This window comes from Myzus persicae, unplaced genomic scaffold (genome assembly GCF_001856785.1).
Source record: "Myzus persicae strain clone G006 unplaced genomic scaffold, MPER_G0061.0, whole genome shotgun sequence".
Classification (NCBI taxonomy): domain Eukaryota; kingdom Metazoa; phylum Arthropoda; class Insecta; order Hemiptera; family Aphididae; genus Myzus; species Myzus persicae.
This window is the reverse complement of record NW_019103222.1, coordinates 417,020-432,540: the sequence shown is the minus strand read 5'-3', so window position 1 is coordinate 432,540 and position 15,521 is coordinate 417,020. Positions and strand designations below refer to the sequence as shown.

General features: G+C 28.6%; 1 protein-coding gene across 4 annotated transcripts in view; it reads right to left on the bottom strand.

Annotated features, from left to right (window-relative positions):
- LOC111034025 (collagen alpha-1(XVIII) chain) overlaps positions 1-15,521 on the bottom strand; it is a 246,854-nt gene that overhangs the window by 167,590 nt on the left and 63,743 nt on the right. The window contains exon 1 of one of the 4 annotated variants that reach the window (XM_022315044.1): positions 5,232-5,738. The exons of 2 other annotated variants lie outside the window; for them this stretch is intronic. The gene's annotated coding sequence lies outside the window, so the exon portion shown is untranslated. Of the gene's footprint in view, positions 1-5,231; positions 5,739-15,521 lie in introns of those variants that run through there. One more of the 4 variants, XM_022315045.1, reaches the window with a different exon arrangement.

Here is a 15,521-nt window from a genome sequence, read left to right as displayed (position 1 = left end):
CCCCCCCCCCCCGTCAAACGTTCGACGCCCGCCGAACAACAACGCGGTGTTTTCACGTTTCGGAGAAAGTGATTTTTCGAGAGGACATCGTTTTTCCCCGTAATCGCCCGTCGGTGTACCAGACACACTATACCGGGTAACCACTAAAATCGTGTGAGCCCCACTCGGGAAAAATCACCATAGCATGTTACCACGTTCACTGTTGTTATTATATTGCCGTCTGCATCGGAGAGTGCACAGCCGCCGCCGCTCATTTCCGCAAACACGTAATCAAGTATGCCCGCGACACAACTCAGCCGCGGTACAGAGTTATTCCAATAATATGGGTCGTCACTCGACGTTTATTATTGCCTGCCGTCTGTGACGGTATATCGTGCCCGCGTAGGCATATACCGTGGAAATTAAATATTGTGCAGTGAATTATTGACGACGACTACGGATATATATATATATAACAGGTATATCGAAGAATCCCGTACTATACGCGCCATGTTAACAACAACTCATAGTACCTCCGTAATGTGCATAAAATATTATATATATTAGGGACGGGCCGATACTAGAACCGATAGTAGATATCGGCCGGTATCGGTTTTTTTTTCAAAACCGATGTTTCAACCGATACCAAAAAAAAAAAAACCTATCGATCAGCACGGTAATGTGCATAAAATATTATATATATTAGGGACGGGCCGATACTAGAACCGATAGTAGATATCGGCCGGTATCGGGTTTTTTTTCAAAACCGATGTTTCAACCGATACCAAAAAAAAAAAAACCTATCGATCAGCACGGTATTGATTTGATAGTATCATAATTCACAAATGCACAGGTTATGTTATCAATAATCAAATACTATAGACTATTGACACGACTGTCGTTGTTATCACATTACAATAACCACAATACAATAGGTAACAATACTATATCTAGTCGCAGTGTCGAAAAACGAGATACGAGATTACAAAATATTAAATAGTGAATACTAGTCTACTGTTTATTTAGTATTCATATTAATTATTATTAAATTTAATAATTATTTTTATTCACTAGTTTTATATAGTACCTAGCTTAGTAGTTATTAAAAATAAACTAACACGTGATAACTCTTAAATAATAATTATCAATTTATTACCATTAATAAATAATAATCAATGTTTTCACTTTTCTAGGTAATATTATTTGTGTTATCGGGTATCGGTTTTATTATGCATCGGTTGATGGTATCGGTTTTATGGTGGTATCAGCTCATGTTTTTTTTGTCAAAAATGTTGTTTTAACATTTCCATATATTATCTATCGGGTATCGGTTTTATATCGGAATATTGTATATTGGTAATAAGTGGTATCGGGCCATCCCCAATATATATGTGATTATTACAGGCATCCGTCGTGCACGGTGCACGAGAGCGTTTAAAGACGAGAGCATAAAACGAACGCGAAAAGAAACCGTCTTGGCACTCGAAACAGAAGTGGATGATAACATAGATATTACGCAATTCGGACGGTCATTTTACACGCAAGACGTTTACAATTATAATTCGCACTCGACAATAACCGCATTTTTTAATATCTATATATTTGAAAATATGTCCACGAGACATGTGTGCACCATTTTCAATCCAAAGTATAAAATTATTATTATTACGTTTTTTCAGAGACTTTTCCTGCCTACTTGCAAATGTTTTCTGAAATAGAAAAATATAACGGCTCCTTTGCTCCGTCCGGAATCGTAGATAAGCTCATCGAACGCGTTACATCATTTACAATAATATGCACGATAAAAGCAAAGATATGTCAAGCAGTCGTCATGGTAAGGCGTTAATGGAGTTTTATTTTACTAATCAGTACCATTTAGTGGGTATATTTTTGCAAAAATATGCAGGTTAACTGAAAATGATTGGCATTCTATCGAAAATTGAAATAAAAATAAAGTGTGTACGTTTCAAAACTAACGCACAATATCTTTGGTTTTTCGCATCATTTTGTTTTACATCTTAATAATTGATATTTTTTTTTTTCAATATTTACAACACACAATATTTTGTTATAAGTTAACATCATTTCAGAATTCAATGCCAAAAATCCAAAAATGGAATATACCAATACGGAAACAAATAAACGAACTAGCCCGACTGTGTCTCTCAGTGCGGTCGCGAGAAGTACACGAAATGTAACACAATTGTCCGAGATTACAATAAGTATAGTGACATCTGCATTTGTGAATATATTTTAGACCCTATGTGAAGCAAAGGTGTATAGTCATGTATTGATTGGTGTGTGCGAGTGTGTTTTTTGTTACCCGTTAAATCTTTTTTGGTACCTTCGCCTAGTATAAAAGCTCAAAAAGTTTCATGCTTTGCGCATCGATAGATGGGAAATTGAACACATATGACAGGTACTTTTGTAAAGAGATTTTTAAAGTTATCAGTATCTCACTATAAGTACATGCTTCGAATAACTCCAAAACAAGTAATGAATATAATATGCAAGCAAGTTGTATATAGGGTGATTCACCGAGCATGTTCAACTCCATTTTTCCTTCAGTAACTCAAATTCTGACTTTTAGAATTTTTAAATGTAATCGGACATTTTTTTCAAATTTTTCAAATTTTTTTTGTGTTACTCAAGGTGTGTCATGTTACTATGTAAATTTTTGTTTTTCAATTGAAACCGCCAACCCTCCCCACCCCCTTTACTGTAAATTATTTGGTGGATAATTTGTCTTACAAATGTTGATGCACTTAATTCAAAACTCGAATGAGTAATTTCTTAGTTGTTAAAATATTTATAGGTATAAGGATAATTATAGTCCTTATTCATTTTTAAAATGGTTTACAAAAATATAAAATAGACGTAATATTAGAACTAGTATTTATTATACTTGGCCCATTTTTAAAAATTGTTAATTTTAATATATTAATTATATTAATGACCAAACATTTTAAATCATCATAGCCATATCATATTAACCGATTATCATGTAATTGTCTTTTTAAAAATATTATATCTTTATAAAGTAATTTACACTTGAAAAGATGGGTTCTCATTTTAAAAACAGAAGTTTGCATTTCATCCGAATATTTCTCAAGTAATACAAAAGATATCAATAATTTGAATAATGCATCTTAAATATATTTAAAAATTCTAAAAATCAAATTTTTAATACCCAACTGCATTATTGAAGAAGAAGGGGTGAGCTGTTGTTTTGGTGAATCATCCTGTATATATGCATCTAAAAAAACAATACATTACGCTCTTAAGTAAGAACTATAATGTTAACATATATTTTTACTGTTTTAACTATAAATCATTTTGCGGCACTATTGATATTATGACAAACATTGGCAGATATTATTGAAAAAAATTTTGACCATGTTTGGATGGACTGAGCAATGTTCAAAATTGTTTTCTAAATGCAATGACCTATCATATTTTAACAGACGCATTGACCCAACTTTTTGTTGACATTAATATAAATTATTTTCCACATAAAATATTTAGAAATCATATTATGATAATTTCTTTTATAATTGATTATTTTTATTGGTTTCAAATATTATATTTATGTACTAACTAAAATACTGAAAGAAAACTGTTTACATTTATTTTTATAACTAACACAAAATATATAGGCAACTAAACAATTTCAATTTCTTCTTTTTGAATTTTATTGCTACTCTTGAGGATATTATGGTAAATTATGCAATTTAACTATCCCGGAAAAACATCTGCATTAAATTTCCAGTTGGACATTCGATAATATGTATTTTATAGAACATTTTTATTACCTTATTAAGTGTATTTAAAAAAAATAATACACATCAATATAAAATCAATAGTATTCTCTCAATGTTTTAAATTTTAAATAATAAATACAATTCTAGAGAAAAAATAAAGCAAAATTCATGAGTTGAAAAAATAAAAAAAGTTTTAATAATGTTATTATTGTTATTATTTTATCCTCAGCTAAATACTGTAATATTATTCATGGATCTAAGTCTACAGTGAGCTAGATAGAATATCGAGATTTTTTTATTAAATATCGATTTATATTTCTAACTTCATATTTTGAAGGGGTGGGGTAGATTTATTGTGTTTAGTATATTATAATCTTAAATTTTAATAATTATTACCATTTATGATACTCTACAGCATAAGATGACACGTGATCTTAGATAGACTTTTTTTCATTAAACTATTAATTCTAAATCGAGAACTGGAGTTTCCATAAAATCAATTGTTATTGGAATAAATAATTAAATACGATAAATTATTAGTTCAATTAATAATATTTAATAAATAAACCTAACGAAATAGTTGAGAACATTGTGTTATAGTTAAATAATGAAATTCAATCAGGTAATTATAATAAAATGTTTTTGATTTTCGATTTCCCATTACAAATTAAAAAAATTTTAAATATAAAATAGTCACTACATATAAGTGATACTAGCAGTTTAGAATCGGATATTATTATTTTTAGTTATTAATTCAAATTTAAAACAGAAGTTAAGAACTATTTTTCTTCGACTTTTATCACAACTATCACCACGAAAGTTAATTATGTTCACACAAAACAATTATAAACTGCAAAGATAGAAGTAATAATACAATATTGAATATTGTACATAATCTAAAATCATGGACGTTGTACTTAAACATAAAATATTTATGTATATCAATCTAATATTTATTAAGCACAGGTAATACTGTTAAAAATTTTAAAAAAAAATGATTTCTGTGTGTTATTTTATTAAAACAATATTAATCTAGTGTCTGAACATTTTTTTAAACATTTACTATATATTTTAACTATTCATATTTATAATAATTGTTAAAGTGTTTGTGGTACGCTCTATAATTTATTACTTTACTTTATTTTGCATACATTATTGTAAATATATTTATATAGATATATGTATGTGTTCGTTATAAGCTAATGAATTATCGTAAAAATATTGTTGAAATACTCACTAAATATTGTTATATTCGAATCCAATAGGGTTAAAAAAAAAATAAAATGTTAATAATTCAAATTTAACTGCGCAACGAGAAGGATTATGGAGTCAACAAAAATACAATTAATATTTATGTGTTTATGAAACAAAAATAAATTTAATATATGAATTTATATCGTAAAGTCACTTTTTCAAAAATCAAACGTGAACCATTAAATGTATTCGGGACGATGTTTTTTTTTCTATTCCGACGAAAAAGAAAATCATTACCTGAGCAAAATAGATTGTCCACTAGATTTTTCACAAGCGGACACCTTTCACTCGACACGCTTTTAACACCGTTGTGTGTACCTCAGCCACTACCACCACAAGTCCAAACAGATTTCGCAAAGTACCGAGGACGTTCGATGCGAAATTATTTTCCCCAAACCCACGGCCAACGACAAATCGCGAACGACGGCGATCGCGTATCATAAAATACGTATCATAAGTACTACGTCTATCTATATTATAGTGTTGTATTGCTCTACACGAGAACTATACATTACTACAACAACAACTCGATATCGTGATCTTAATGGTTACAATGTTTTAATACGTACGTTGGTGAGAACAAAATAAATATTTTATTTTTTATTTTTTATATTTTTTTTAATTCCGCGCCAAGTTGGACGTGTTATTTCCGATTTTTACGATACAATACGAGGGGCATCGTTCGACGTAAACGGTATTTCCGCTTTAGTAGGCATCCGCTAACGCGACCGACGACGGAGACTATACTGCAGCGTGGTCGGTGCTTGTGTTTCGCGAATGCCGCCAAATCGCCAGCGCCGGCGCCAGTTCCGCAACGCACACCCCAATTCCGCGAGCGTGTATCCTCCCCACGGCCCGACCGCTTGGCGCTGTACCTTCCCCCCCCCCTTCAATTATCCCGACCTCTTTTTTTGCTATCTTTCTCTCTCTCTCTCTCTCTCTCTCTCTCTCTCTCTCTCTCTCTGTCTTTCGTTCTTCTCTCCGTTTTATTTTTTTTAGACGGTCGCTGCAAAAAGAGCAATCGAGGGAGAGAGAGAGAGAGAGAGAGAGAGAGAGAGAACCGAATGTAATGGATACCGCTGCCGCCGCCTCGTGTGTATTAAGCGTCACTGTGCTATGGTTTGCAACAGGTGAGACGAAGATGGTTTTCTTCAAAACGCGCTGTAATTGTTCGAAATTGAATCCCAAAACAGTAGAAGCGCTCTATATATACGACTGCGAGATCGCACTCGACTCGGCGGACCATCAAACAAAGACAAACACCGCCGAACAAAAACGCGTGTTATGATCGCACATAATGTTAATCGCAACTTAATAATATTGTTTAAAAAAGTCGAGTAACCGCTCTGCGTTTACGGTTGTTAGTGTCGAGCACACCTACATAATACATATACACTGTCGTTGGCTAAGTCACCGCAATGTATGACACGTTAATTTGAATAAAATAATAAATCATTGAGTAAACGAAATGCGATTCTGAGCGAAACGTTCTGTCGGCCTACAAGAAAATCGTTTGACAAGAAATCGTTATATTTAAGCTTGGAAATCCAATTTCGTCGACATTTAAACTTCAAACGCTCATAAAAAAATATGTATGTAATTATTAAGGTCAACCTTTTTTTTTAATTTCTGTTTTAACAACATATAAGAAACCTTGTATTCAATTTTAAGCTTTTCGAGAGGTTGGGTTAGTTTTTTTATCAGAAAAACGTTTCAAAGATAGGTAGTCTAACTTTTTGTTACCCAACTAATATACCAAATAATTATTTTAATAATAGTATTACAATTTTTTCAAATGTTAGTACTTTTTCTATTTTCTCGATTATTTTAAAGAATACGGAACATTATAAATTTTGACCTCACAGAAGTAACAACTAAACCCAATTTTAAACCAGAAACTTCCATCGGTGAGTTGATGATAAGAATATATTTTCTACCAAAAAAAGTTTTAAGACACAAAATAATAATAATGAAATATAAAACTATGCATCATTGCAAAATCAATAAATTTATCTTTCCACTCTAAGTCTAAAATTAAATAAAAACCAAAGCGCACGCTATTATACTTGAATTATAATAAATATTTTGCTAATTCCCCGCAATCAGTAGCAGTATAATATCATTCCAGTCTGTACATGAAAGTACTGCGTACAAAAAAAACTTGAAAAAAATGACATTTCAAAGTTTTTCAATTCCTTGAGAAATTGCCATCACCGTTAACGCAATATTATAGTTTCGTTATTTCGAAGATAAAAACTTAATAAAAAGCTTACAAAAGTGAATTATTGCTAGATGATCATCTTACATTTGATCAAACGCACATAACTATAGTACATTTAGTTAATGGTATTATTATTACTACAAAATCGATTCAAAAGTATATTGTTGATAAAACAATAATGAAGTGCCAGCTGATAACATATAATTTTGTTTTATTTACAGTTGAGTAAATGATCACCAATCAGGGTATCAGGGTAGAATGGAGTAGAAAAAACATCTAAAAAGACTTTGGTCTCCGATTCGTCTCTTTTCTTGACCGATGGATTCTTGAGTGTTGATTTTAGATTATACGTTTATTTGTCTTGTATATAAACCATAATAATATTATTAAAAAATAATACTTATTTTTTCGTTTATGCCAGACAGTACACACTAAAAATATTAGGTACACATCATACAAGCTGTATTTAGTAATATGGTAAATGTTTATTCATCGAAGTGCTTTATGTTAATAATTACATATTAAAAACTGAATTTCTAGAGTTAAATAACTAAATTAAAAATTAAAAACGAAGTATATGATCAAATGGAAATTTTAAATTGATAACAAATCAATATGGAAATAAAAAAACTCAAACTTTTTACCGGAATTAAGTTTTTTTTAAATTATAATGTGAAATGATTAATTGGCTTTGCTAATAAATCGTTATTGCTAAACCGCCAACCAGCAATTGAAAATCAAATTTCACAACAATTAAACAGGAAGATACACCTACTATTTGTCGTTTAAGTACACGCTGTTTTATTAATGAAGACGGACGGAAATATCTTATTTATAAATAAAAATACAATTGTAAGATCAATACGAAATTATCGCAAGTAGTTGTACATACCTATATGCATAAACTACAGATTTACAAAGTTAAAATAGACATAATTTAGCATAATGTTTGAAAAAATTATAATTTTTCAAATCGTTTTACTAAGAATAATTAAAATGTACAATATAAATAACTATCGTCTTTGTTTTTATGCTCTATTACTTAAAAATATATCAAACTTGTTTATGAGTTTTCACGTTCTTACACAAATTGCCAATGGTAATCTTAAACGTTTAAAGTTTTCAATGTTTTCATAGTTTAAGTGTTCTCAAAACTTTTTCATAACTCAACGTTATTTTTTATCACGTCATTCTCCTTGTCAGCCACGAGAATAAATAATATGTTTTTTACACACTTCGACAAGTTTATTGTCAACAAAATCGTGTGTGATGAATGGTTCAAAAATAATATTGACATCATAATCATTTATAATAACCTCGAGAATTATACAAATATTATTAAAACATATACTGTCAAAGTTTCATTTTTATTAAAAACTAATGATGATATGTGATGGACCGCCGTGTAATTCTCGTTTAATTAATTATTTCCTATTTCATTAGACCGCAATTATCATGTTTATTGAAATACACACGATGATATTATGTGCTCAAGTTGTAAGGCAATTGTTGTGAATGTTTGTAACGCGTCAAGACGTCAAGTATTTGTCTTTTGTCGACTCTGCCATAGATGAAACGTTTTAAATAGACTCTCAGATATGTCTTAAGCATCCATAAGTTCGTGACAGGTGTGTGTTGTGTACAAGGACTCACAGTCACAATATAACGGCTTGCTCCGTCTACAATGGCCTGGCTGCTATAAACGTCAGAAAAACTGGTGTAACGTTTTCGCGAAAGAGTATTCCGAAGTTCTGCAACTTCCAGTGGAATATATTATTAATTCAACCAAAACTCTGACTAAAAATATTCCTGGCATTTTCATTCGCCCGTCTGATGTCACCGATCTCACGCTATAAAGCAACCACCTTGTTCTTAAGATTTCAAAACACTTCCGAGAAAGATTTTTCTCATTAAAATGCATTAATGTAGCCATCTATCATTTCCATTCTCTCTATCTCTCTCTCTCCGGTTAACTTTCTGCCTCGCGATTTAAACATGCGAATAGTAATATATATATATATATGTTTAAGTTCTATTTTTCGGTAGTTGATCAAAAAAATAATCTGATAGTTTGTAAAAATGTAATAATATACCGTAAAAGCTAAAAATACATACGTTTACATTATTGTAAATCAGTATACACAAATATTTTTACAGTTTATTTTAGGTTTCTTAACATAAGTTTAGAACACCTTAAATCTCCGTTGTGTCCATCTATCCGTCCGTCCGTTAGTTACCAGTACATAGTCACGATTGTTGATATTGAATTATTTATTAATAGTCTGCAGACTGGAGTTACTATGCAAATAGTTCCGATGATTGTTTGTATTAAGATTTTACAACGGTTCTATTCAAAATAAATTTATAGCAGCCAGTATAAAAAAATATCAACATTTGAGTATTTTCCATAGACATTACAACAAAACATTGGTACAAAAATATTTTAAAGGGGATCTAATTGATCTAATTTGTACATGGAATTATAGTTTATTGCATAATATGAATATAAGTTTAGAAACTGGGAGTCAAGCATCTCAAATATCGAGCTTTCTTAACTACTTGTTATGTATTATAACATTATAATAGAGGAATATAATAAAAACTGTTTAATTTAGTAGATTTTAGTTTTAAATGTGACATATCACAAACAAATTGCGTCAATATGAAATATCTAAATTATGATTTAACACATCTCTATTTAAAATAGTATACTCTAAGTACAAGTCACGAAAATAATGTAATAAAATACAATGTACAATTTGAATGTATATCAGAAGAAATAATTGTCTTTCTTCTCGTAACAGCTTTATGCTTCTGGTGTTATTTAATGAATGAACTCTCCAAGGAATGATCGATTAAATGTTTTTCTGTATCGCGAACGAGCAAGGGGTTATGAGACAGGTACTGTGCATATTATATAAAAAACACTTATTAACTGTAAAAATATAAATAAATCATGTTTCATACTAATGAATTTCAATGTCTATGCTAATTAGCGTTACACTAGACTCTATAACTAGATAACATTGTAGTAGTACTTATTATAGACTATTATAGGTATTCATTGTTGTTGCTATTTAATGAAATATTACATGGTTATTATTGAAAAATATGTTTTCGAGTTCTCTTTAAACACATCTCATCTTGTTATCCCCTTCAACACGTTTATTTGAAAAATTATGTTCTACAAAACTACTCAAAAAAGCTCGTGTATATCCAATAAAAGAAATGACAGGCAATAGTGATAAAATAAAAGCGGTCTTTATGGTTTTTTTATCGTCGTAAAAAACTAATAGTTTATGAATACTAATGCGAATCATGACTTTGAAAGTTGTTATATATATATATATAGAGATAAGTTTTCGATTTAGTACAAGCTATATATATTTAAGACCACCTATTTCACTGATTTTTAATGGATCTCGTTGAAATGTTAAACTCACTCGAGTGAACATATTGTTTTCATATCATAATTGTTTCGCTAACATTTTATACGGTTCTGATTATTTGACCATAGACTGCAACGTGTTCCTCTTAAACATTAAAACGTTTTGAAGATAACATAACGTGGTAAATGGTAATATAGGTCGTATATTTCAAACCACACTTACCCGTGGGACATATTAAATAACCAACAATTATTATGTTTCATTCCTAATCAAAATTTAATTTATTTGTCATGAAACACAATGTATGTTAAATATTATATCATATGACCGTTAACACGTCATATTTCACGGTGAATTTGATATTATGGAAAGTCAATAAATACAATATGTACACTTACCGCCGGGGAACGTTTTCAAATTGCATTTGTTTATAACTCGGGGTATTTTTGAAATGTGTTCGGTGGTAATAATGATCGTGAAATGTTAAACCCGGGATCACCATTATTTATTTATATGTATATATTTTTTTTTACATTTAATCGTGAATACGATATTATAACCAGCGAAATCAAAGCTAAACACAATGATAAATTGAAATGTAATTCGATACATTTTAATGCGTTGTATAGGTGAAAAGTTAAGTTTTTTTTATTTTGTATGGCATTTAAATCCACAATGGCGTTAAGTACATCACTAAAAACCTTTAAATATATATACACAAGTAAACTACGAAATGTCAAAACTGGAAAATTTTAATTCACATATAAAACAAAAAAAATTAACGGAATAATAAATTGCTGTTGTAATAATATGTGATTATCGCAATAATAAAAAAAAAAACATATTGAACATTTTATTGACATTGGCCATCGTCATTTTTCGGTTTTAAAGTGCTATTTTAATCATTACAATTGACTAATCATAAGTCGAATCACCTGTGTATAGTATTATTTATCTATTTTTGATGCATCAATGTATTTAATTTTTATAAAAAACCTTTTACACACAACAATGTAATATTAAATCGATTACAACGCTCTAATTGTTTTCCACGATGGATTACAATTATGCTTGAACTGTATTTGTCTATTCATTTAGTACGGTATCAACCTTCGATATCATCGTTAACCGCGATATCATAATTATATAAAAATGTTGAGTTTAGTAGACCCGTAGATGAATAGTGAGTAATTTAATTTTGAATTGATACTAATGATACTATGCACATAGATATGACTTAATGGAAAACAAATAGCGGTAAATGTAAGATGTGTACTTGTATAAATCATAATTATTCTGTAAAGACTTTCAATACCATAAGACACAATGTGTATACAAATTAAGTATAATTACAATTTAATCAATCAACTTGCATAGAAACTTAGAAAACTCAATGTTTATTTACACTATACAGTTGTACCTATACGGACGGTATGAATTGTATGCACATTAACCATTCCAATACAGACTCAGATTCATTGCGCACATAATATAAAGTTTAAACAACTTTTTAATAGTGAATTTTTCGCAAAAATATATCTAATGTTTAAAAATAAAAATGATGTAACTTAAAATTTTTCTTCGCGCGATTAATTATTTTTTAACCGGCAATTTTAATATATTTTAAGCACGTTAAGTTTATATGAACAAAAGTTCATATAAACTATAGTAAAAAGTTACATTAGGAAAATAAACCGAATATGCAGTAGTATTTACGGATACAGTTTTTATCAATAATATTAGTTAACTCAAAAATTCTTATAAATATATATAATGTAAATAATTACCATGGACTATAATAAGTATATTATAATCAGATTATAATATTTGTGTATTATTATTATTTAAGATATTAAAATAAAAAGTGTGATGTATTTTATCTTATCGGAAGTTATAAGGAGCTTATATATTTTTTTTTATCGACAACGAAAAATGGTTTCTGCTATAAAAAATGCACTATCACTATTGTTATAGCATAAAGTTTATTTTTTTTTTTTTTAAAAGAGCACGAAAATACTTAATACGATATTCTAAGAAAAAAACATTGAATGATAAAAACGTATTATTGCTTTCAAAATAACAAAATTTGAATTGGAAGTGTACGAATTAAATTCATATATCTGATAAAGGAATGGAAAAAAATTCTTATCTATCTTCTCTAAATAACACTCTTAATGGTATTTCGTTTTCTTAGAGTATTTTTGGACTTGAAATAAATAAAAAGTAGGAGGTTTATCATAATTAATATAAAATTCACGAATTATGAAATGCTGAAACATTTGGGAAACATTTTTATCAAAAATGATATAGTTAACATTAGCAGACAACAGTTAACTAAGACTGGTGAAGTTATCAGAGTAACTTTTCTGAAATAATTATATTTACACAATACTCGTATGCATGTATTACTATGCTCCAAAAAGTATCAAGTTTACATCCGATTTCTCAAATATTCCAACGACTTGGGCTAAAATAAATATTGGACTAGATACTCATAGTTTAAGATAAATATATTGAATTTTGAATATTGCGTTCTTGTTGTATAAATATTATTGTTAGAAAAACATATATATTATATTATATAGGTAAGATTTTTAAAATTGAAAAATGTCTGACAATTATAAAAACTTTATTAACAAATCATATAAATATTATTTGATATGGTATAATGTATGCAGTTGGTTACTATAGAAATATGATTTTACTAAAATCATTACTGTATATATTAATTAGGTTTTTATTTTTTTTTTAACTAAAACGAATACCCATGTTGATGTATCGTATTTAATGAAGGTTAATGATGATACAAATATCATATTACCCGTGATTTATAGTAATATAATAGTTATACTAATTTTTACAGCATTTATAATAATCATAGTTAAAAAAAATGATTTTTAATTATTGAAGAACTTAAAATCGATTTTGCAAAAAAATAAAGGTATCCATTATTATAATAATTTAAAATTTTAATTTATATAAATCAATGATTAAAATGTAAATATAATAATAAATACACGGACACACGCTAAAAATGAATTATATTCAAAAAAAATGTGGTAACAATTCAACAAATGTTAGATACCTATGAGCTAATAAATGTATAAAAGTGAAATTGAGATAATAATATAATAATATAATATTAACCCAACTAACTATATTGATATTATATTACTAACATTTAAAATGTATTTTTATGTTGTTTATAAAACGTCTAGACGACAAACTGTTTGTATTATCTTTAATGGCTTATGAATGTTATGAACAACATCACATGTCAATTATCAGACATGAGTTATTTGTATTTAATAATAATACTACAACTGTGAGAAGTTATAATAGAAAAATAAATATATTTAATACTTTAGGTATTTTTAAAATGAAAAAAATAGTTTTACAAATATTTAAACCACATAAATATTAATATAAATACTGTATCTTAAGAAATTGTTAACCTTAAAACTCCATATATGCCAATGGCCATAGACGCCGAGGCTTATTTATGTAATAAAAAAATGTATATTAATAATTTCTTGTAGATGAAAATATTGTGGAATCGTGCACATTTTCATACATATTAATAATTGTATTTATTTATGCATTTAAATTTGGGAAGTACAATAGTTTTCATATTCGTAAAAAAGAATTTAGAAATTATAATACAAAAATATTCGTATCAAAAATTTTCCAATTTGTATTAAGAGGTATCGCTGTGTACTATTTTATTATTAAAATGTCTTAAGATGTCTTGAACGTTGCGCACTTTCATATTATTTAATTCTAATATCATGTATTCTGTTGACGTTCAACCGGAATTTCATCTAAAACCATTATTCTGAACTCTAAATGTTTACATTGCATTGTTTACATTATTGGTTTGAGCATATATTTTAATGCGCATAAATCGAATAACACAATTTTAAAGCATACTCGGAAAAGTTTTTATGACTTTATTATTATGTAATATCATCGAATAATTATTAATACTCGTCCATGTCGTTTAAAATACACAGTGGAACGGCATACTAATTACTAATTATTCGAGTTGTTAAACACATACGTTACCCGAACACATTATTATGAGTAGGTACCTACTATTTTATGATATAAAGGGCTTTTTTAATGTGTACACAAAAAAAAAACATTAAAACTCAATTTAATCGACACTTGAGGGATTGAGTTTTTGCAATATTAATTTTAATTTGTCTTTATTTAAATTCCATCGTAATTACATGAACATTTTTTTTAAGTGTTGATTTATTCTATTGATTTGATATAGGTACCTAATAGAAATAGACAATGCAAATTTACGTTAGAAAGTCATGTCTTTTTTTTTTGCATCATATACCTAATGAATTTATATGAAAAAGGTACAACTGATTAGGTACACACAAGAAATCAATATGGCCACTAAGCTTTGAATTGTGATACATAATACAATATTACATCTTAAACTCATCTAAACAGTCATGAAAAATGTAAACAATATGAAGTATATAATAAGGTACTATATAGCATGCTTTCAGAGGTATGTTCGGATCGTCTAACTATTGTAGTTTACACCCGAGTAACCCACATGAATCTCAGACACTTCCGCATTATAAGTTCCATAGTCTACGGGATGATTCATTACTTACGAAAGATACTCATGTATCTTTAAATTAATAATAACTGCGTACTTACACTAACACTAATAATTTACTACCCGATCAATCTGTTACGATTATAACAAATTATGTGTGTAATTATTAAATTGCCGACAAATCATGAATTGAATTAATTTTTATAATTCAGTAGAACCAACAAAAAAATTACCGTTTTAATTGATAAACCATACATAAGTACCATATTAATATATTATAATACAATGTTATCATGGAATTATGTATGTCTTGAAATCATCAATTTGTGTTGTAA